The 22,018-nt window shown below is 41.5% G+C and overlaps 1 protein-coding gene across 1 annotated transcript in view; it reads left to right on the top strand.

Moving 5' to 3' along the window:
• LOC106094000 (BAI1-associated protein 3) overlaps nucleotides 1-15,491 on the top strand; it is a 420,062-nt gene extending 404,571 nt beyond the window's left edge. Inside the window, exon 14 of the transcript XR_009396576.1 lies at nucleotides 15,330-15,491. The gene's annotated coding sequence lies outside the window, so the exon portion shown is untranslated. The remainder of the gene's footprint in view (nucleotides 1-15,329) is intronic.
• The last annotated feature ends 6,527 nt before the right edge of the window (nucleotides 15,492-22,018 follow it).

The raw sequence follows: 22,018 nt of genomic DNA, 5'->3' as shown, positions 1-22,018 counted from the left end.
CCTCGGACCAGCAACACGACGTACCCGGCTAAATAAGCAATTATCCTCGTGCACCCCCGCTGAGATCCAACAGGATTTCATTGCCAAAAATGCAAAATTTGCCCAGGAACATTCCATTTAGGAACAGAGGCAAACTTCTCACATATCAATGAGTGCTGACCGATTCAAGTTTAAGCTCAATGATAGGGGGCCTCCTCTTTATAGCCGAGTCCGAACGGCGTGCTGCAGTGCAACACCTCTTTGTTGAGAAGTTCGTACATGGCTGTCATACCAAATGGTACAGTACCTCCCAAATGTCGCCAGCATTAGGAGGGGATAACCATCGCTGAAAGTTTTCATGACGTTCTCGCCAGGATTCGAATCCAGGCGTTCAGCATTATAAGCGGACATGCTAACCTCTGCGTTACGCTGACCTCCAGGATTTCATTAATCACGAGATTCCATAGAATTGGCCAGAACACCCCTTCCTGGCTCCCTGGGGCGTTTCTCCGATCACCCGTCTTCTGACCACTTCATCTCCCAGTTTCACATCAATAATCCCGCTATAGAGCATATTATTGGTCCATTGGGGAATTATGGGGTGAATCCCCCCGGTTATCCCCGTGCCACCCCCTTCAAAATCCAACAGAATTTCATTTATCACGAGGTTCCATAGAATCGGCAAGAACACTCCCCCTGGGGCATTTCTCTGGTTTCACGCCTTCTGACCACACTATCGCCCAGGTTCACATTAATAATCCTGCTATAGAGCATATTATTGATCCACTGGGGAATTATGGGGTAAATCCCCCCGATTATCCTCGTGTCACCCCCGACGAGATCCAAAAGGATTCCATTTATCACAAGGTTCCATAGAATCGGCGAGAACTCCCCTCCCTGGGACATTTCTCTGCTCAGCCGCCTTCTGACCACACTAACTCCCAGGTTCGCATTAATAATCCTGCCATAGAGCATATTGTGGGCCAACTGGGGTATAATGGGGTGAATCCCCGTGCGGTCCAGTACGGCAACTACCGAACCTATCTCCACGTTATTGAAGGCCCCCTCAATATCCAAGAAGGACGCCAGGACGTCTGCTCCTTCTGCCTGAGAGACGTACCGACCTCTCGTACCACTTCCAGAGTGGTACTGCGGATGTTTAGATGTGGTGTGAAGTAAAGTAAAGTACCATGGTAGTGGGCACAAGCAGGGCCATTCTTTGGATATTCACTACCACGAACATACCTCTTATCCACACTTTTTAACAGCTCAAACATCTGGAGATCAGTTTTTTTAAATATGGTCTCGGCACAGATGTAAAGGAGGAAGTTTTCTATTCACTGTTCCAGATTCCAGAGAAATCGGATAAAAATTCCCCTTTTACAAGCTTCAGTAACCTAATCCAAATACGGACCGATCTGAATCATAATCCGCACGGGCATCTTGCAGTCTAGCGCAAGTCAGGTAATAAACTTTTGCTTTATGGGGCAAAGACCCAAATCGGAATAGCGCAACTATATGCAAATATGGTCCATACTCCGCAAGGAGTCGAGTACATTTCACTGTGCGAAATTTCTACGAAATCAGGTCATAAAAGCGCTTTTATTGGCCCTGTACCTTAAATTAGCATATCCGTGTATATGGAGGTTATATCAAGCTATAGGTCGATACGGCCCATCGGCGAACCTAACCTGCGGGTCATATGGGAGCTATATCTTGCTTTAGATCGAATTGGACCTTACTTGGCACAGTTGTTGAGAGTCATAACAGAACACTATATGCAAAATTTCAGTCAAAGCGGTTAAAACTCGCGGCTTGTTAGGGCTCAAGATGTCAAATGGGGATATCGGTTCATATCGGAGCTATATCAGGTTCTTGACCGATTTCAACCGTACTCTGTGCAAACTTTCAGCCAAATCGGACAAGAAATGCGGCTTCCAAGGGCTCAAGAAGTAAAATCGGGAGATCGGTTTAGACTGGAGCTATCTCAGGTTATAGACCTATTCGGACCGTACTTGACACAGTTGTTAAAAGTCATAACAGAACACTATATGCAAAATTTCAGTCAAAGCGGACAAAACTCGCGGCTTGTAAGGACTCAAGAAGTCTAATCGGGTGATCGGGTTATATGGGAGCTATATCAGGTTATAGACCGATTTCAACCGTACTTGTCACAAATGTTGGAAATCATGACAGAACACCACCTACAAAATTTCAGCCAAATCGGGAAAAAATTTCGGCTTCCAAGGGCTCAAGAAATCAAATCGGGAGATCGGTTTACATTGAAGCTATATCTAAATCTGAACCGATATGACCCAATTGCATTCCTCAATGGATTTTTCTTAACATTTGAATACGAACTGCCTTCTTTAGGTACTCAAGCAGTCAAATCCAGATAAAGTTTATATGGGAGCTACATCAGGTTATGCATCGACTCGGGCCATACATAGCACGGATGTTGGAGTTCATAGAAAAAGTCTTTGTGGAAAATGGATAAGAATTGGGCCCTCTAGGGGCTCAAGAAGTCATAAAAGCTACCATATCTGGCTGCTTATCAGTTATCCTTAGTCACAATTAAACGCCACTTGGAAAATTTCAGGCAAATCTGATAAAAATTGCTTCCTCTGGAGGCTCAAGAACTTAGTGCGGGAGATCAGGTAGTCAAATTGGTTTATCGGTTACAAAGTCTGCTTTCCACAGGTAGACGGACATTTGGAGCTTTAAGGAGGTTGAATTTGGTGTACCCCTATTTCTAGGATCTGGCGTTGTTCAAAAAAAAAGTAAATGGCAGGGTCTAGAACTTTTTGTTAAAATATGACCAAACTGGCGCCCAACGACGTTAACAAAAAATGATTCGTTTCAAGATTTCATTCCAACTTTTGCCAAACTTGACCACTGTTCATGTTCAACGCTGAGAATTCGCATACATCAGCTAGCTACTTGATGGCTGAAAATCCCTTCATTTGACTGACTGCTTAACTACATGTTGGTGGGCGGATATGTGCGAATGTTGGCATCTTAACGACCAAAAAAAGCATCAATTGCATCATAATTATGTGTAACATGAACATTAACACTTGACATTAGAACAAGTTTTCGGGCTTTAATCAATGTAGACGTTGTATCAGAATACAAATTACACCATTCCAGCTACGCAGTTAAGGTTTATTTTTTTTTTTTTTTTGCTAAGTTAGGAAGGAGTAGCGAGTGAAATTGAAAGCAAGTGATATTTAAAACTGAAAAATATATGCCCCACTTCAAAAACTTTGAAACAAAAATGTTTGGATCGCCCACTCCAAGGCCCCATTTGAAAAGGAAAAGGTTAAAACATCAATACTAGAGTGTGGCACTAACCTGACATCAACTATGTGGCATATAAAAAGTATAAGGTATGTGGGTGCAAAGCATAAACCTGAGCAAACTCAAAATTTGGCGCTATGTATATTCCAAAAAGTTTCACGAAGACATATCAGGATGTAATGCCATCAGTCAATGTGGAAATTAAATCAAAATTATTGCGACGTAGAGTAAGAATTTGTGTAAAAATGCAAACAAAATCTCAAGGGGGACGCCCCACCCGAGCGGCCACATTGGCCAATCAGGTCGATAAACGACTCAAAACGAAGATGTTTGAAAGGTATGTGGGAGCAAAGCATAAACCTGAGCAAAATCTAAATTTGGCTCTAAATGTATTCCAAAAAGTTTCACGAAGACATATCAGGATGTAATGCCATCAGTTAATGTGGAAATTAAATCAAATTTATTACGAAGTAGAGTAAGAATTTGTGTAAAAATGCAAACAAAATCTCAAGGGGGACGCCCCACCCGAGCGGGCACATTGCCCAATCAGGTCGATATACAACTCAAAACGAAGATGTTTGGAAGTAGAATCGAATTGGTAATAAATATTTTGTATCAAGTAAACAGGTGTCCTATCAACCGCATAATCATAATCCAGGATTATGCGGCGGCGGCAGGTTACCCCACTCTCAAAACTCTCAAAGTGGACATGTAGACCAATTAGAATAGAATAAGATTTTAATGATATGTTTATACCCACCATCGAAGGATGGGGGTGAATTCATTTTGTCATTCCGTTTTTTATTTTTATTTTTTGGCAAGTCACGATGGGAAATGCTTTACGAATATGTCTCTCGCCTTATGCCGAACTCCGTCATTAACGGTACTGGCTAAAAACCCACCCTCTGTCACCCCTGGAGATTAATTCCACCTCGAAACCGCTTTCGCACTACTTCGAGGTGGATCCCATATCTGGTGATTATTCATATCATCGCCATTGTGTAGCGCCTGTGTCCAAGTCTACCTCTTTTCTGCGCAGTACTTGTTCGGCGTATCTTATAACCTCCTCCCATTTCCTCTAATCTTCCAGCATCCTCTGGACTGGCTAAAAATCCACCCTGTGTTACCCCTGGAGATTAATTCCACCTCGAAACCGCTTTGGCATTACTTCGAGCTGGACCCCATATCTGGTGATTATTCATATCATAGTCATTGTGTCGCGCCTGTGTCGAGGTCTACCTCTTTTCTGCGCAGTACTTGTTCGGCGTATCTCATCACTGCCTCCCATTTCCTCTAATCTTCCAACATCCTCTGGACTATTATCTCAGGCAAAACGCCACCAACCGCTGTTTCCAATTCCCTGCGTCTTTCGACTCAGCGCTTGCAGTGGAAGAATGTATGTTCCACATGGTCTGCAGCAATCTAGCTGCTCATAAATGCACCTGCTTGAGGATGATTTCCTATTCTATGCAGGTATTTCCGAAAGTAACCATGGCCTGTCAACAGCTGTGTGACGTAGTAGTCGCCATGCTTCCTATCGCTCCACAACTCTACATCGGTTATTGGTCGTTACGTCCACCGTGCTTCCTATCTCTTCACATCTCTACACCGGTTATTGGTCGTTATGTCCACCTGACCCGATTCTCATTTGTCCACCTTTGTTGCTAGTCTCCTCTTGTATGACCCGTATATGATCCGTTTGATGATATGCGGTAGGATGATATGACCCTAAGAACCGCCATCCTCTGTACCGAAAGCAGGGATTTCGCTCGGCATGCTGTCTGCAGTGTCTGGCCCCATATTTCACTCCAATAAAGGAGGATGCTATTGCATGTCTCCATTAAGAGTCTGCGCCTGCTCGGGAGAGCCCCACCTATGTTTGCCGTCCGTCGGCTGAGTGGCGCCGTTATCCTCGCGGCCTTTGTTGTCGCATGCCGAATTTGCTCTGCATAGGTGAGCTTTGTATCTGGTCCCCAATCTGTTGTGCATATCTGCTTCCACTAGGATATTTTTTCTCGTTAGGAGTAGCAACTCCGTCTTCTGCATGGCAAATTGCAAGCCGTAAGAGTCCTGCCAGTCTTTCGCCCTTGGCATCACCTGTCGTACTTAGCGCTCTGCACCTTCCGTGTCTGCTGCCGTGATGACGGCAGCGATGTCGTCAGCATATCCTAGTAGAAAAGTTCCGTCTGGCATTTCTGTTCGAAGTATTTCGTCATAAATGGCATTCCAAACATACGGTCCAAGTGTGGATCCTTGCGCCGCTCTTGATGTGACCTCATATTCACTCGTTCCATCCTAAGAGTTATAGATAAGTACCCTGTTACGCAAGTAACTTCTCATTATTCTCATCATATACGCCGGTATATTAACGTTCTCTCTGAGCGCTCGGAGGATGTCAGACCATTTGAGGTTATTGAATGTGGCCAAGAGGACAATCGGCCTGGAGTAGTGGTTCCTTTGCCTAGCCGCCTCTACTATCTCCACCACATCTCTGATAGCTCCGATCGTGGACATTCCTACCCGGAAGCCATGTTGTCTCATTTAGAGTTCACCTCCTTCAATGATGGCATTCTGGAGTCGTGGCTATATAAGTCGCTGCAAAAGCTTGTCGGCCATATCCATCATACATAGTGATGAGAATGGGGATGTTGGATCACCTTTGCCCTTGCTTATGAGTCCCAGCTTTTGTCTCTTCCATAACACCGTGAAAACACCTTCCAATAGACAACGGTTAAACATTTTCAGAAGAAGTTCTGGTCTGCTTTCACCTATCTGCCTGATGACCTCGGCTGGTATTCCGTCAGGGCCAAGGGCTTTTCTGCTCTGAAGGCTGCGGGCTGCATTCTTTAGCTCCTCCATCGTAAACGGGTTCATGTTATCAGTAGGCTCTTCATAAACTTCTGTGGGGTCGTTTCGGGAAAAGAGTGTGTGGATTATCCATTGTTCTCCCGTCCATCACCGCTGATGGGCTCCGTGCGCCGAATTTTTCCATCACAATTTTGTATTTGAGGCTCCAAGGTTACCGGTTTATATCTTCTCTTAATTCCTTCCACTTTTCTTTCTTGCTTCTATCTATTACGTCTTGCGAAGTTCGTACTACTCTATTTTTGATTTTGGGCGCTACTTTTGAGGCGATTTTGGGGCTGGGCCGGCCTCCTAGGTACTTGGACTCTATTTTTCACATCATATACGTATTTAACTCCCAAATATCTTTCAATTTAGTCCCAATCGGTAAAAATGTCCTGTTGGGGGTTTTGGCGGGTGGGAAGGTCCCTCAGACACCAAGGTATACATTTTTATGTTAGATTTATACTCTACTTTTAAATACCTTTTATTTGATACCCATAATGCCCATTTGCGATAAAAGTGTCCTGTTGGGTGGTGATTTGGGGGTGGGGGACACCCCCGACACTTAGGGTGAAATGTTTATGCCAAGTTCGTATTCTACTCTTAAATACCTTTCGTTTGACACCCATATTGTCCCAATCGCTAAACATGTCCGTTCGGATGGGGCGTCCCCCTAGGTTATGTGAACCCAAAATTGTATACCAATTTCGTGTTGTTGGGGTACCATAAGGTGGCATTTCGCTTAAATAGGCGCACTCATCTCTGAGATGTGGCATTTTTGAAAATGGTGGTAAAGAGGGAGGCCACCGTAGCGCAGAGGTATGCATGTCCGCCTATAACGCTGAACGCCTGGGTTCGAATCCTGGCGAGACCATCAGAAAAACAAATGTTCAGCGGTGGTTTTCCCCTACTAATGCTGGCAACATTTGTGAGGTACTATGTCATGTAAAACTTCTCTCCAAAGAGGTGTTGCACTGCACACGCCGTTCGGACTCGGCTATAAAAAGGATGCCCCTTGTCATTGGGCTTAATCTTGAATCGGACTGTACCCATTGATATGTGAGAAGGTGCAGGGGTAGCTCCATAGTGGAATGTGCAAAATTTGAACATTTTTGGTAAAGAGGGAGGGTTCGCCCTTGGAATAAGAAACGTTTCGGATATAAAAATTTGAGAACAAAGCATGGGGTGGAGCGTCCCAACCCATGTGGGCCATGAGGGAAAGATGATGAGACGTTGGAACATTTCCTATGTCATTGCCCGGCTTTCGCGTCTAACAGATACCGGCACTTAGGAGGGGACACAATAACAGACAAGAACCAACTTGGGGACGGGCCAGGGAAATCCATAAAGGACTTTTTGGCGAATATAACTCCTTGTTGGAAACTGAATTCAAATTCAGTTTTCAGATTTTCGAAATTCCCATTTTTTAACCAAAAACGCGCACATCTCAGGTTAATGACGCGTCATACTATTTTTTCGAATTTCGCAAAAAACTTTCGCGAATATAATTCCCCATCGAAAACTGAATTCAGAGCATATTTTAAATTTTCAAAATATTCATTTATTGACAAAAAAACGTGTCGATTTAGGTGCAAATACGTGCGATTTTGACGCTCTGATGACGAATTTCGAAGTTTTGCCCCATTGTCCTTTAGATTCGCCAACATTTTTGTGATCTTGAAAACTTTGATCTTTTCTCAGATTTTCAAAATTCCCATTTTTTAACCAAAAACGCGTAGGTTTCAGGCCAATGACGTGTCATATTATTTTTTTGAATTTCGCAAAAAACTTTGGCGAATACAATTCCCCATCGAAAACTGATTTCAGAGTATATTTTAAATTTTCAAAATATCCATTTGTTGACAAAAAAAAAACGTGCAAATGCGCGCGATTCTGACGCTCTGATGGCGAATTTCGAAGTTTTGCCCCATTGTCCTTTGGATTCGCCAACATTTTTGAGACTTTAAAAACTTTGATCTTTTCTCAGGTTTTCGAAAATCCCATTTTTTTCACCAAAAACGCGCAGGTCTCAGGCCAATGACGCGTCATATTATTTTTTCGAATTTCGCAAAAAACTTTGGCGAATATAATTCCCCATCGAAAACTGAATTCAGAGCATATTTAAAATTTTCAAAATACCCATTTGTTGACAAAAAAACGTGTCGATTTAAGTGCAAATACGCGGGATTTTGACGCTCTGATGACGAATTTCGAAGTTTTGCCCCATTGTCTTTTGGATTCGCCAACATTTTTGAGATTTAGAAAACTTTGATCTTTTCTCAGACTTTCGAAATTCCCATTTTTTTACCAAAAAACGCGCAGGTCTCAGGCCAATGACGCGTCATATTATTTTTTCGAATTTCGCAAAAAACTTTGGCGAATATAATTCCCCATCGAAAACTGATTTCAGAGGATATTTTAAATTTTCAAAATATCCATTTGTTGACAAAAAAAAACGTGCAAATGCGCGCGATTCTGACGCTCTGATGGCGAATTTCGAAGTTTTGCCCCATTGTCATTTAGATTCGCCAACATTTTTGAGATTTTGATAGCTTCGAATTTTTGCTGATTTTCGAAAATTTCAATGACTTATGGCCTGGTCTGAAAAATGGTCAAAAAACTTTTTTCGCTTTTCGCAAAAAATTGATTTTTTTGCCATTTTTCACCAAAAACGCGAAGGATGACGAATTTCGATTGTTTTGCCCCATTGTCTTTTGGATTCGCCAACATTTGTGAGATTTAGAAAACTTTGATCTTTTCTCAGATTTTCGAAATTCCCATTTTTTCACCGAAAACGCGCAGGTCTTAGGCCAATGACGCGTCATATTATTTTTTCGAAATTAGCAAAAAACTTTGGCGAATACAATTCCCCATCGAAAACTGAATTCAGAGCATATTTTAAATTTTCAAAATACACATTTGTTGACGAAAAAACGTGGCGATTTAAGTGCAAATACGCGCGATTTTGACGCTCTGATGACGAATTTTGATTGTTTTGCCCCATTGTCCTTTAGATTCGCCAACATTTTTGAGATTTTAGTCCTTATTTAAAATTTTCTTTTTCGAGGTTACTTTTTGAGCGCACAAAAAGGCGATTGTGACATGGGGCTGATTAATATGCCTGTAGTAATGTGTCTGCGTCTGCTCTGACATTCTCAAACGGACATTTAGCCCATTGGAGACTTTAGTGCGACATTCTATCATGTTATGTACAACTTTGAGGGACCCAAACCAACTTTCATATTCGCATTCTAAACTATGACTCATATGTTAGAATGTGAGGATTTGGGCCCCTCAAAGTTTTACTTCTTCCTTCATCTAATCACCTTAAGTAATGTCATTGCAATGCAATTTTCCACAAGTATCAAATTTCTCATTGAATTTCCTTTCGTTTTTATATCAATCTGAGCATGGCCAAGCATTTCTGTCCATGTCATTGCTTTTCTGTGTCTCACACACAACAAATGTGGTCACTTTGTCTGGATGTCTTGTCTTGTGCTAACAAATCATTGAAGCTGCAGCCACCTTTGCTTTGAATTACCCTATTCCCAGATTTTGTATGAGGAACGGCACAAACCAAACCAAACACTACAAAAAAGTCATTAAAATTTTGTATGCATGCATACAAATGATGAAGGCATGAACATTTGAGAGACAAAAGGGGACGATAGCAGGGCAAGATGTATGTAGCACAACTAAACTAACAAAGACCTTGAAAACTTAACGTACTGTCAAAACCACAAAGCCAAAAAAAAAATATACAAAAACTAATGATGTTGGTTGGCTATGATAATGATGTTGGTTTTTGTCTTCACCTACACCACCCACCTTCGTCTTGCTCTCAGTCCACTGTATCCTAAGATAGTTTACGAAGATGCAATTCCAAGTTGTATTTCTTCTTTCTTACTTAGTTAATGTTTCGGTCAAGTTTTGTACAAATTTGGAAAAGTTTGCAACTTTTGACATTTAATTGCAATTCGTTCAACTCATTTCGATTGACATCATTTCTATAGGGGGGATATTGGTATGAGTTGGGGACATTTTATTATATGTATCTCAGTTCTTTAACATTGACTATGATGAGTTTTTGGAGTTGATTTTTTAAAAAATTTGTCATATGTTTTTGGCATGGTGGAAAACTTGGCGCAGTTGTTGGAAGTCATAGCAGAACACTATCTGCAAAATTTAAGCCAAATCGGACAAAAATTGTGTCTTCCGGGGGCTTAAGAAGTCAAACCGGGAGATCGGTTTACATGGGAGCTATATCCAAATCTGAACCGATATGGCCCATTTGCATTCCCCATCGACCTACATCACAATTAAATATCACTGCAAAATTTGAAGCAGCTAACTTAACGCGTTCGACCGCTATCGTGATTTCGACGGAGAGACGGATGGACATGGCTATATCGACTCAGAATATCGAGACGTTCCAGAATTTATGTACTCAATGGGATCTGAGACGAATAGTTCGAGGTGTTACAAACAGAATGACTAGATTAGTAGACCCCCATTCTATGGTGGTAGGTAAAAAATCTTAAATTTGAACCAAAATATATTTCACAAAAGGTTATGTTTCCTTAAAAAGTAAAACAATTAAACAGGCATTAAGTTCGGTCGGGCCGAACCTTGGATACCCATCACCTTGGGTGTATAAGCAAACCACATTTCGTCATAATCCGGTGAAAAATACACTATTTATGCCCCCAAAGCAGCTGTATCAAAATAAGGTCCGATTTGGATCTGGGTCATATTAAGGAGGGGTGTCGAAGGGTCTAACACAACTTACTGTCCCAAATTTCGGCGACATCGGACAATATAAACGTTTTTTATGGGTCCATAACCATAAGTCGGAGTTCGGTCCATATGGTAGCTATACCCAAATCTGAAATGATCTGGGCCAAATTGCAGAAATATGTCGAAGAGCCTAACACAAACCACTATTCCAAGTTTCGAAGAAATCGGACAATAAATGCGCCTTTTATGGCCGTAAGAAGATCTTAAATCGAGATATCGGTCTATATCCAAATCTGGACTGGTCTTGGCCAAATTGAAAATAATGTCGAGTGGCCTAACACAACTCTCTGTTCCAAATTTCGGCGAAATTTGACATTAATGCGCCTTTTATGGGCCTAAGACCTTAAATCGAGAAATCGGTTTATATGACAGCTATATCCAAATTTGGACGAATCTAAACCATATACGACACAGATGTCGAAAAGCATAAGATAAGTGACTGTCCCAAATTTCGGCGACATCGGACAATAAATGCGACTTTTATGGCCGCAAGACCTTAAATCGAGGGATCGGTCTATATGACAGCTATATCCAAATCTGAACCGATCTGTGTCATATTGCAAAAGTATGTCGTTGGGCCTAACAGAACTCACTGTTCCAAATTTCGGCGACATCGGACAATAAATGCGCCTTTTATGGTCCTAAGACCTTATCTCGAGAGATTGCTCTATAAGGCAGCTATATCCAAATCTGGACCGATCTTGGTCAAATTGCAGAAATATGTCGTTGGGCCTAACAGAACTCACTGTTCCAAATTTCGGCGAAATTGGACAATGAATGCGCCTTTTATGGGCGAAAGACCTTAAATCGAGAGATCGGTCTATATAGCAGCTATATTCAAATATGGACCGATCTGAACCATATACAACACAGATGTCCAAAAGCCTAAGATAAGTCACTGTATCAAATCTGAGCGAAATCGGATGACAAATGCGCCTTTTATGAGCCCAAAACCTTAAATCGAGGGATCGGTCTATATGTCAGCTATATCCAAATCTGAACCGATCTGTGTCATATTGCAAAAGCATGTCGAGGGGCTTATCTTAACTCACTATTCCAAATTTTAGCAAAATCGGACAATAAATGCGCCTTTTATGGGCGAAAGACCTTAAATTGAGAGATCGGTCTATATGGCAGCTATATCCAAATCTGGACCGATCTGAACCATATACGACACAGATGTCGAGGGGCTTAACTTAACTCACTGTTCCAAATTTCGGCGAAATCGGATAATAAATCCACCTTTAATGGCCGCAAAACTTTAAATCGAGAGATCGGTCCATATGGCAGCTATATTCAAATCTGGACCGATCTAAACCATATACGACACAGATGTCGAAAAGCCTAACATAAGTCACTGTGTCAAATTTTGAGCGAAATGGAATTATAAATGCGACTTTTATGGCCGCAAAACCTTAAATCGAGGGATCGGTCTATATGGCAGCTATATCCAAATCTGAACCGATCTGTGTCATATTGCAAAAGTATGTCGTTGGGCCTAACAGAACTCACTGTTCCAAATTTCGGCGACATCGGACAATAAATGCGCCTTTTATGGGCCCAAGACCTTAAATCGAGAGATCGGTCCATGTGGCAGCTATATCCAAATCTACACCGATCTGAACCATATACGACCCAGATGTCGAAGAGCTTAAACTAAGTCACTGTGTCAAATTTGAGCGAAATCGGATTATAAATGCGCCTTTTATGAGCCCAAAACTTTTAATCGAGGGATCGGTCTATATGGCGGCTATATCCAAATCTGAACCGATCTGTGTAATATTGCAAAAGTATGTCGAGGGGCTTAACACACCATCCCAAATTTTGGCAAAATTGGACAATAAATGCGCCTTTTATGGGCGAAAGACCTTAAATCGAGAGATCGGTCTATATAGCAGCTATATCCAAATCTGGACCGATCTGAACCATATACGACACAGATGTCGACGGGCTTAACTTAACTCACTGTTCCAAATTTCGGCGAAATCGGATAATAAATCCGCCTTTAATGGCCGCAAAACTTTAAATCGAGAGATCGGTCCATATGTCAGCTATATTCAAATCTGGACCGATCTAAACCATATACGACACAGATGTCGAAAAGCCTAACATAAGTCACTGTGTCAAATTTGAGCGAAATGGGATTATAAATGCGACTTTTATGGCCGCAAAATCTTAAATCGAGGGATCGGTCTATATGGCAGCTATATCCAAATCCAGGCCGATCTGGGCCAAATTACAAAAATATATCAAGGGGCCTAACACAACTCACTATCCCAAATTTTGGCAAAATCGGACAACAAATGCGCCTTTTATGGGCCTAAGACCTTAAATCGAGAGTTCGGTCTATATGGCACCTATATCCAAATCTGGACCGATTTGAGCCAAATTGAAAGAGGACATCGACGCAGATCACTGTTCAAAATTCCAGCAGAATCGGATAATAAATGAGTCTTTAATGGGCCTAAAAACTTAAATCGGCGGATCGGTCTATATGGGGGCTATATCAAGATATAGTCCGATATAGCCCAACTGGGAACTTAAGCTGTCTATCGACAAAAAAGAATCTGTGCAAAGTTTCAGCTCAATATATCCATTTTTTGAGGCAGTAGCGTGATTTCAACAGACACGGTCCATAACCTGATATAGCTACCATATAAACCGATCTTAGGTCTTGACTTCTTGAGCCTCTAGGGGGCGCAATTCATATCCGATTGGAATGAAATTTTGAACGACGTGTTTTGTTGTGATATCCAACAACTGTGCCAAGTATGGTTCAAATCGGTTCATAACCTGATATAGCTGCCATATAAACCGGTCTTGGGTCTTGACTTCTTGAGCCTCTGGAGGGCGCAATTCATATCCGATTGGAATGAAATTTTGCACGACGTGCTTTGTTGTGATATCCAATAACTGTGCCAAGTATGGTTCAAATCGGTTCATAACCTGATATAGCTGCCATATAAGCCGATCTTGGGTCTTGACTTCTTGAGCCCCTAGAGGGCGCAATTCATATCCGATTGGAATGAAATTTTGCACGATGTGTTTTGCAATGATAGCCAACAACTGTGTTAAGTATGATTCAAATCGGTCCATAACCTGATATAGCTGCCATATAAACCGATCTTGGGTCTTGACTTCTTGAGCCTCTAGAGGGCGCAATTGTTATCCGATTGGAATGAAATTTTGCACGACGTGTTTTGTTATGATATCCAACAACTGTGCCGAATATGGTTCAAGTCGGTCCATAATCTGATATAGCTGTCATATAAACCGATCTTGGGTCTTGACTTCTTGAGCCTCTAGAGGGCGCAATTGTTATCCGATTTGCATGCAATTTTGTACGATGGATCCTCTCATGACCATCAACATATGTGATTATTATGGTTTGAATCGGTCTATAGCCTGATACAGCTCCCATATATTTAAATCTATCTCTCTTATTTAGTTCTTGTTTTGCATAAGAAGAGATGCCGGGAAAAGAACTCGACAAATGCGATCCATGGTGGAGGGTATATAAAATTCGGCCCGGCCGAACTTTGCAAGCTTTTATTTGCTTTTTTATGCAGGCACTCAACAGCGCCAGTGCAAGAGGTTAAGTATCCTATGGTTTCTTTCTATCGAGTCCAAGGTCTCATGATGGTGTGGTGTACTTAAAGCCTGTTTAATATCAAGTAGACTACATACCTCTGACATAAGCTGGTTGATAAATTCAGTACACGTATCTGATTTCCCTATCTGAAAACTTCCATAGATGAGAATGAACTGCTCTACTAAAGTCTTCGCCACAGTTCTCTCGTCTCTATCGGTTAGGCTACTATATACTGCGTCAAGTCGCACTGTATAATAAGAATATAACGGTTATTCCCGGATATTCGAAGAGGACCTACTGTATGAATTGACACCATCTCAAAACTTGTCGCCAGTGTTTCTGTAATCATATATCTTTCCTCCGTATGCCTTGTCTGTTTATTCAACTTGCACTGTGGGCAACTTAACATGCAGTGTTTCACCATCATCCTCATATTCTTCCATGCGAAACACCGTCTCCAATAGTCTTTGGGTATGTGGGGCACCTTAATCAATATGACAAAGGTGTTTTGAAGGTACATGGTGTATCAGAAATCATGATCCATCAAGCCAGTCAAAGTGTTTGGAATAATAACACACATTTGTTCAACTTTTATAAGTTCTTTGCTTTAATATTCTTTGAATAGAAAGCATTCAATAGATTCTAGAGCTAGAAAAAGTTCGAAAAGAGCACAAAAAATATTTTTTTTTATAAAAATACAACTTTATTTAAATAAAAAATTTTATTTCCTTATTATTATGAAAAGAATACTATTTTATTATTTAAATTAATTTTTTTTATATTCAAATTTAAACCAATTTTATTTTTTTTTCAGGTATTTAATCATCATAAAATGACCATTAATATGCTAATCATTGGTTTGGCTTTGTCCAAACTTTGATATCAACTGTTAATCATCATTTCCGATGCCTTTCACACAAATGCGTCTCACACATAAAATGCATATGGGGAAAAAAAAACAATAATTTTATAACGCTGGAAGGTATGTAAAATTGTTTAAGACCACAAAGCCTTGAATCAAATGTCATTTAATAAAATTTTTAACGCTTAGGGGAACTTTGTGACAATAGATTTGAACGAAGGCAGTCATCTAAATGATGGTATTGTCACAAAAAGTCATTAAGATAAGTCATTGTCATTAAATAACAGCGATCAATGCAAACGAAATTCTCAAAATTAAGGGCTATTAGGGCAAGGCAGTAAGGCAAGGTTTTTTGTTATGTAAGTTTTTCAATTGAAGAAAATTTGCCATTATTCAAAGAAATGACAAGTTAAAGCGTGCTAAGTTCAGCCGGGCCGTATCTGGATTCTGCTAAAATATGGGAGCTATATCTGGTTATAGACCAATCCCATGGCAGCCGGTTGTACGCACCGGATTGACCAGATGGAATCCTCATCGGCAAGGGCTGCCGCCTCAGTGTACGTGTTCGTCTTTTTTCGTCATGGGAGAGGCACATCCCGGAGTGCCTTCTCCGTATGCTTCTGGTCCGTGCCGGGATTGAAAAGAACCCCGGACCCTGGTTCTGTTCCGTTTGCCAGAACCGCCTTCATCATCGGTCAGTGTCGGTGAGGTGTAACCGGTGCTTGGAGTGGATACATTTCCGTTCTTGCTCTGGCCTAACTTCGCTACGGGAGTATAGTCGTACTGGCTATGTCGCTAGGTGCTGTGCGAACATAGCCAGCAGTGGGTCACAAGCGTCGCCGTCGTCGCCTTCGGCGTCCTCGTCGTCGGACTATGTGACCCCCCCGACCTCTCCCGTACGGCAATTTATGCAACGACAGCACCCTAGCCCTACTATTGCCAGGCCAGTGTCGGGAAATGTATCGTTCTTGCAGTTAAACTGCAATGGACTGCGAGGCAAGATTGATGAGATTGTAGATTTTATGAGTCGGAAGAGCATATCGGTCGCAGCGATCCAGGAGACAAAGCTGACTAACACCTGCAGCTTGCACAGTTGTCAGTTGGCTACAATGTGTTACGTAAGGATCGCTCAAGGAATGGAGGTGGGGGATTGGCCTTCGTTATACACCATTCGTGCAGTATAGACCTATCTCGCCTGCGCTTGACGCTAGTGACCCATACATGGAAAGTATGGGGGTAGCAGTCAGGTCTGGTACTGCCGAGATAGAGATATACAACGTGTATATACCGCCGGTTGGTAGCTGTGTCCCGATTAATGGCCAGGCCTACAGCCCCGACATAAGTGGGTTGCTATCTGGCCATAGTCGTCTGGTTCTGGGGGATTTTAATGCACATCACTCGTCATGGCATTCTCCCCTAGGTCCGGACCAGCGTGGCATAGCTTTGGCAGAGCAGATAGATAGCTCCACGTTTTGCACGGTGAATGAGGATGCCCCCACTAGAATTACGAGGAGGTGCAGCAGCTCGCCAGACATCTCAATCGCATCCCCTGATCTCCTGAGTGACGTATCCTGGCAAGCCGTCATCTCTTTGGGGTCAGACCACCTCCCCATAATCCTCACCATCGACCGACCACCCGACTTCATAACCTCTGAGCGCCGGACGTTCATCAACTATAAGAAGGCCAATTGGACTGGCTTCAGAGAGTATACCAATCGCCGCTTCAATGAACTGCCACCCCCCTCTGATGTGCTTGTGGCCGAGAGGAAATTCCGAGACATCATCAACGCAGCAGCCGCTCGCTTTATACCAGCCGGTCGAATACCGCAAGTGCGACCCGATTTCCCGGCGCAAGCAGTGGTACTCGCAGACGAGCGTGATGGGATTCGTGCTATGCACCCCGCTAACCCCAGAATCAGCGAGCTGAATCTGGAAATAAACAGGGTAGTCAACGAACATAAGCGGAATTTGTGGCTGGAACACTTGGAGCAATGTAACTTAGGCACCGGTGCAGGCAAATTGTGGGCCACTGTTAAGTCTCTCTCGAACCCCGGTAGACGGGACGACAGGACCTCAGTCACTTTTGGCGAGTTAACCGTGACTGATCCGAAGAGATGCGCCAGGTTGTTCAACCGTCAATTTATTGTGCATCCCGAGAGAGACAGTTGTTGGAAATCATAAAAGAACATTACATGCAAAATTTTAGCACGATCGGACAAAAAATGCGACTTCTAGAGGCTCAAGAAGTCAAACTGTGAGATCGGTTTATATGGGAGCTATATCTAAATCTTAACCCATAGAGTCCAATGTCAATCCCCAACGATCTACATCGATACTAAGTATCTGTGTAAAATTTCAAGCGGCTGGCTTTACGCGTTCGACCTCTATCGTGATTTCGACAGACGTACGGACGAACATGGCTAGTTCGACTCAGAATGTCAAGACGATCAAGAATATATATACTTAAGGGGGTCCTAGATCAATATTTCGAGGTGTTACAAACCGAATGACTTGATTAGTATACCCCCATCCTATAGTGGTGGGTATAATAATTCGGAGGCCGCTGTAGCGCAGAGGTTAGCATGTCCGCCTATGACGCTGAACGCCTGGGTTCGAATTCTGACGAGACCATCAGAAAAAATTTTCAGCGGTGGCTTTCTCCTCCTAATGCTGGCATCATTTGTGAGGTACTATGCCATGTAAAAACTTCTCTTCAAAGAGATGTCGCACTGCGGCACGCCTTTCGGACTGGGCTATAAAAAGGAGGCCCCTTATCATTGAGCTTAAAACTTGAATCGGACCACACTCATTGATGTGTGAGAAGTTTGCCCCCTGTTCCTGGGCAAAATTTGCAAAACATTTGCATAATAATTCGGTTGCGCCAAGCCGGTACTTGAACCCAAGACGTTCTAACAACAATGAGCGGTTATTCTTAGAGTTTGGAGCCATCATTTAAACATTGCTGTGTTTTATTTTGGTCCCATCCAGAGCAAGTCAGATGTTCTGGATAGAATATCAGTGCAGAGTTGTACTGGAAAGTTATCGATATCATATGATAGAGATAAGAAACGATTAATGGTAATGTTCACATTATACTCGTTGTACTATTGGTTTGCCTAAAAAGTAATTGCGGATTTTTTAAAAGAAAGTAAATGCATTTTTAATAAAACTTAGAATGAACTTTAATCAGATATACTTTTTTTACACTTTTTTTCTAAAGCAAGCTAAAAATAACAGCTGATAACTGACAGAAGAAAGAATGCAATTACAGAGTCACAAGCCGTTGAAAAAATTTGTCAACGCCGACTATATGAAAAATCCGCAATTACTTTTTGGGCAACCCAATTAAATAAAACAAAGCTTATGTGTATACCCTGGAAGCAATTGTAGGTGTATGGAAAAGTCATCCATTGCTACAACAGAACATATGGAATGGAAAGAGACAGCTAGTGTAACAAAAAACAACATTGGTTAGTGTTGCATACACAGCATAATCGCAATGATTTCGATAAAAGTACAACCTACCCATAGACAGCCTTTGAAGCCTCCACACTGACAAGGTATCTGCTGATGGCCTTGTTTAGCAAAAAGTCGAAACGTGTCACACCGTGGTTGATGTGTGATATCCTCTGACTTTCGTTTTCCATTATTTTAAAGAATTTTCAATCCAAAAGCTCGTCTCGCAAGAGAAATAAACAAATCAGAGCCCAGGTTTTACTTGATCCGATTAACTTGGCATCACTTTGAATTATTAATTTCCATAATATTTCACTCTCATCACATAAAAGAAAGTGTTTCACATCGGTTGAGATTTACATATGTCACTCACTGCATGGTATTCGATATGAAAATAATAAAACAAAGATAACTTTTGGCAAAATTTAATATGCAAATCTCTTCTTGCAAAGACGAAAAAAACGAACAAAAGTGAACCTCCCCCCAACAACAAACCAAAAAAAAAAAACTTCCTATTAGTCATTTGTTTAGTCCGAAATGTCATTTCTTTCATGGCAAAGCAAACTGGCGTATCATTAGTCATGCGTTGGTCAGTTTTGTTTAAAATCAAGCCAATAAAATAAGAAATTAGTAGTCCAGTGTTTTTGTTTTAGTTTAGTGGCTTGTTGGCTGATGCTTTATTTTGGCCAAAAGTCAACAGGTTTAAGTGTGTTTCACTTTTATCTGCGCTTTTTACACCCTCCACCGTAGGATGGGGGTATACTAATTTCGTCATTCTGTTTGTAACTACTCGAAATATTCGTCTGAGACCCCATAAGGTATATATATTCTTGATGGTCATGACATTTTAAGTCGATCTGGGCATGTACGTCCGTCTGTCCCTCCGTCCGTCTGTCCCTCCGTCCGTCTGTCCCACCGTCCGTCTGTCCGTCCAACCGTCGATCTGCCGAAAGCACGCTAACTTTCGCAGGAGTAAAGCTAGCCGCTCAAAATTTTGCACAAATACTTCTTATTAGTGTAGGTCGGTTCGGATTGTAAATAGGCCATATCGGTCCATGTTTTGATATAGCTGGCATATAAACCGATCTTGGGTCTTGACTTCTTGAGCCTCTAGAGGGCGCAATTCTTATCCGATTGGAATGAAATTTTGTACGACGTGTTCTGTTATGATATCCAACAACTGTGCCAAGTATGGTTCAAATCGGTGCATAATCTGATATAGCTGCCATATAAACCGATCTTGGTTCTTGACTTCTTGAGCCTCTAGAGGGCGCAATTCTTATACAATTTGAATGAATTTTTGCACAACGTGTTCTGTTATGATATCCAAAAACTGCGCTAAGTACGGTTCAAATCGGTTCATAACCTGATATAGCTGCCATATAAACCGATTTTGGGTCTTGACTTCTTGAGCCTCTAGAGGGCGCAATTCTTATACGATTTAAATGAATTTTTGCACAAAGTATTTTGTTATGACATCCAACAACTATACCAAGTATGGTTCAAATCGGGTTATAAACTGATATAGCTGTCATATAAACCGATCTTGGGTCTTGACTTCTTGAGCCTGTAGAGGGCGCAATTCCTATACAATTTGAATGAATTTTTGCACAAAATATTTTGTTATGATATCCAACAACTGTGCCAAGTATGGTTCAAATCGGTCCATAACCAGATATAGCTGCCATATAAACCGATCTAGGGTCTTGACTTCTTGAGCCTCTAGAGGGCGCAATTCTTATACGATTTGAATGAAATTTTGCACGACATGTTTCGCTATGACTTTCAACAACTGTGCCAAATATGGTTCAAATCGGTTCATAACCTGATATAGCTGCCATATAAACCGATCTAGGGTCTTGACTTCTTGAGCCTCTAGAGGGCGCAATTCTTATACGATTTGAATGAAATTTTGCACGACGTTTTCTGTTATGATATCCAACAACTGTGCTAAGTATGGTTCAAATTAGTCTATAATCTGATATAGCTGCCATATAAACCGATCCAGGGTCTTGACTTCTTGAGCCTCTAGAGGGCGCAATTCTTATACGATTTGAATGAATTTTTGCACAAAGTATTTTGTTATGACATCCAACAACTGTGCCAAGTATGGTTCAAATCGATCTATATTCTGATATAGCTGTTATATAAACCGATTTTGGGTCTTGACTTCTTGAGCCTCTAGAGGGCGCAATTCTTATCCGATTGGAATGAAATTTTGCACAACGTGTTCTGTTATGATATCCAAAAACTGCGCTAAGTACGGTTCAAATCGGTCCATAACCTGATATAGCTGCCATATAAACCGATTTTGGGTCTTGACTTCTTGAGCCTCTAGAGGGCGCAATTCTTATCCGATTGGAATGAAATTTTGTACGACGTGTTCTGTTATGATATCCAACAACTGTGTTAAGTATGATTCAAATCGGTCCATAACCTGATATAGCTGCCATATAAACCGATTTTGGGTCTTGACTTCTTGAGCCTCTAGAGGGCGCAATTCTTATTCGATTTGACTGTAATTTTGCATGAAGTATTTTATTATGACTTTCAAACACTGTGCCGAATAAGGTTCAAATCGGTTCATAACCTGCTATAGCTGCCATATAAACCGATCTGGGATCTTGACTTCTTGAGCCTCTAGAGGGCGCAATTCTTATCCGATTTGACTGAAATTTTGTACGACGTGTTTTGTTATGACATCCAACAACTATACCAAGTATGGTTCAAATCGGTTTATAATCTGATATAGCTGCCATATAAACCGATATTGGGTCTTGACTTCTTGAGCCTTTAGAGGGCGCAATTCTTATACGATTTGAATGAATTTTTGCACGAAGTATTTTATTATGACTTTCAACAACTGTGCCAAGTATGGTTCAAATCGGTCCATAACCTGATATAGCTGCCATATAAACCGATCTGGGATCTTGACTTCTTGAGTCTCTAGAGGGCGCAATTCTCATTCGATTTGATGAAATTTTGCACGACGTGTTTTGTTATGATATCCAACAACTGTGCCAAGTATGGATCAAATCGGTCTATAACCTAATATAGCTGCCATATAAACCGATCTTGGGTCTTGACTTCTTGAGCCTCTAGAGGTTCGCAATTCTTATACGATTTGAATGAATTTTTGCACAAAGTATTTTGTTATGACATCCAACAATTTTACCAAGTATGGT

This window comes from Stomoxys calcitrans, chromosome 1 (genome assembly GCF_963082655.1).
Source record: "Stomoxys calcitrans chromosome 1, idStoCalc2.1, whole genome shotgun sequence".
NCBI lineage: Eukaryota > Metazoa > Arthropoda > Insecta > Diptera > Muscidae > Stomoxys > Stomoxys calcitrans.
Note: the sequence above shows the minus strand (reverse complement) of the source record. Positions and strands in the feature narration are given on the sequence as shown.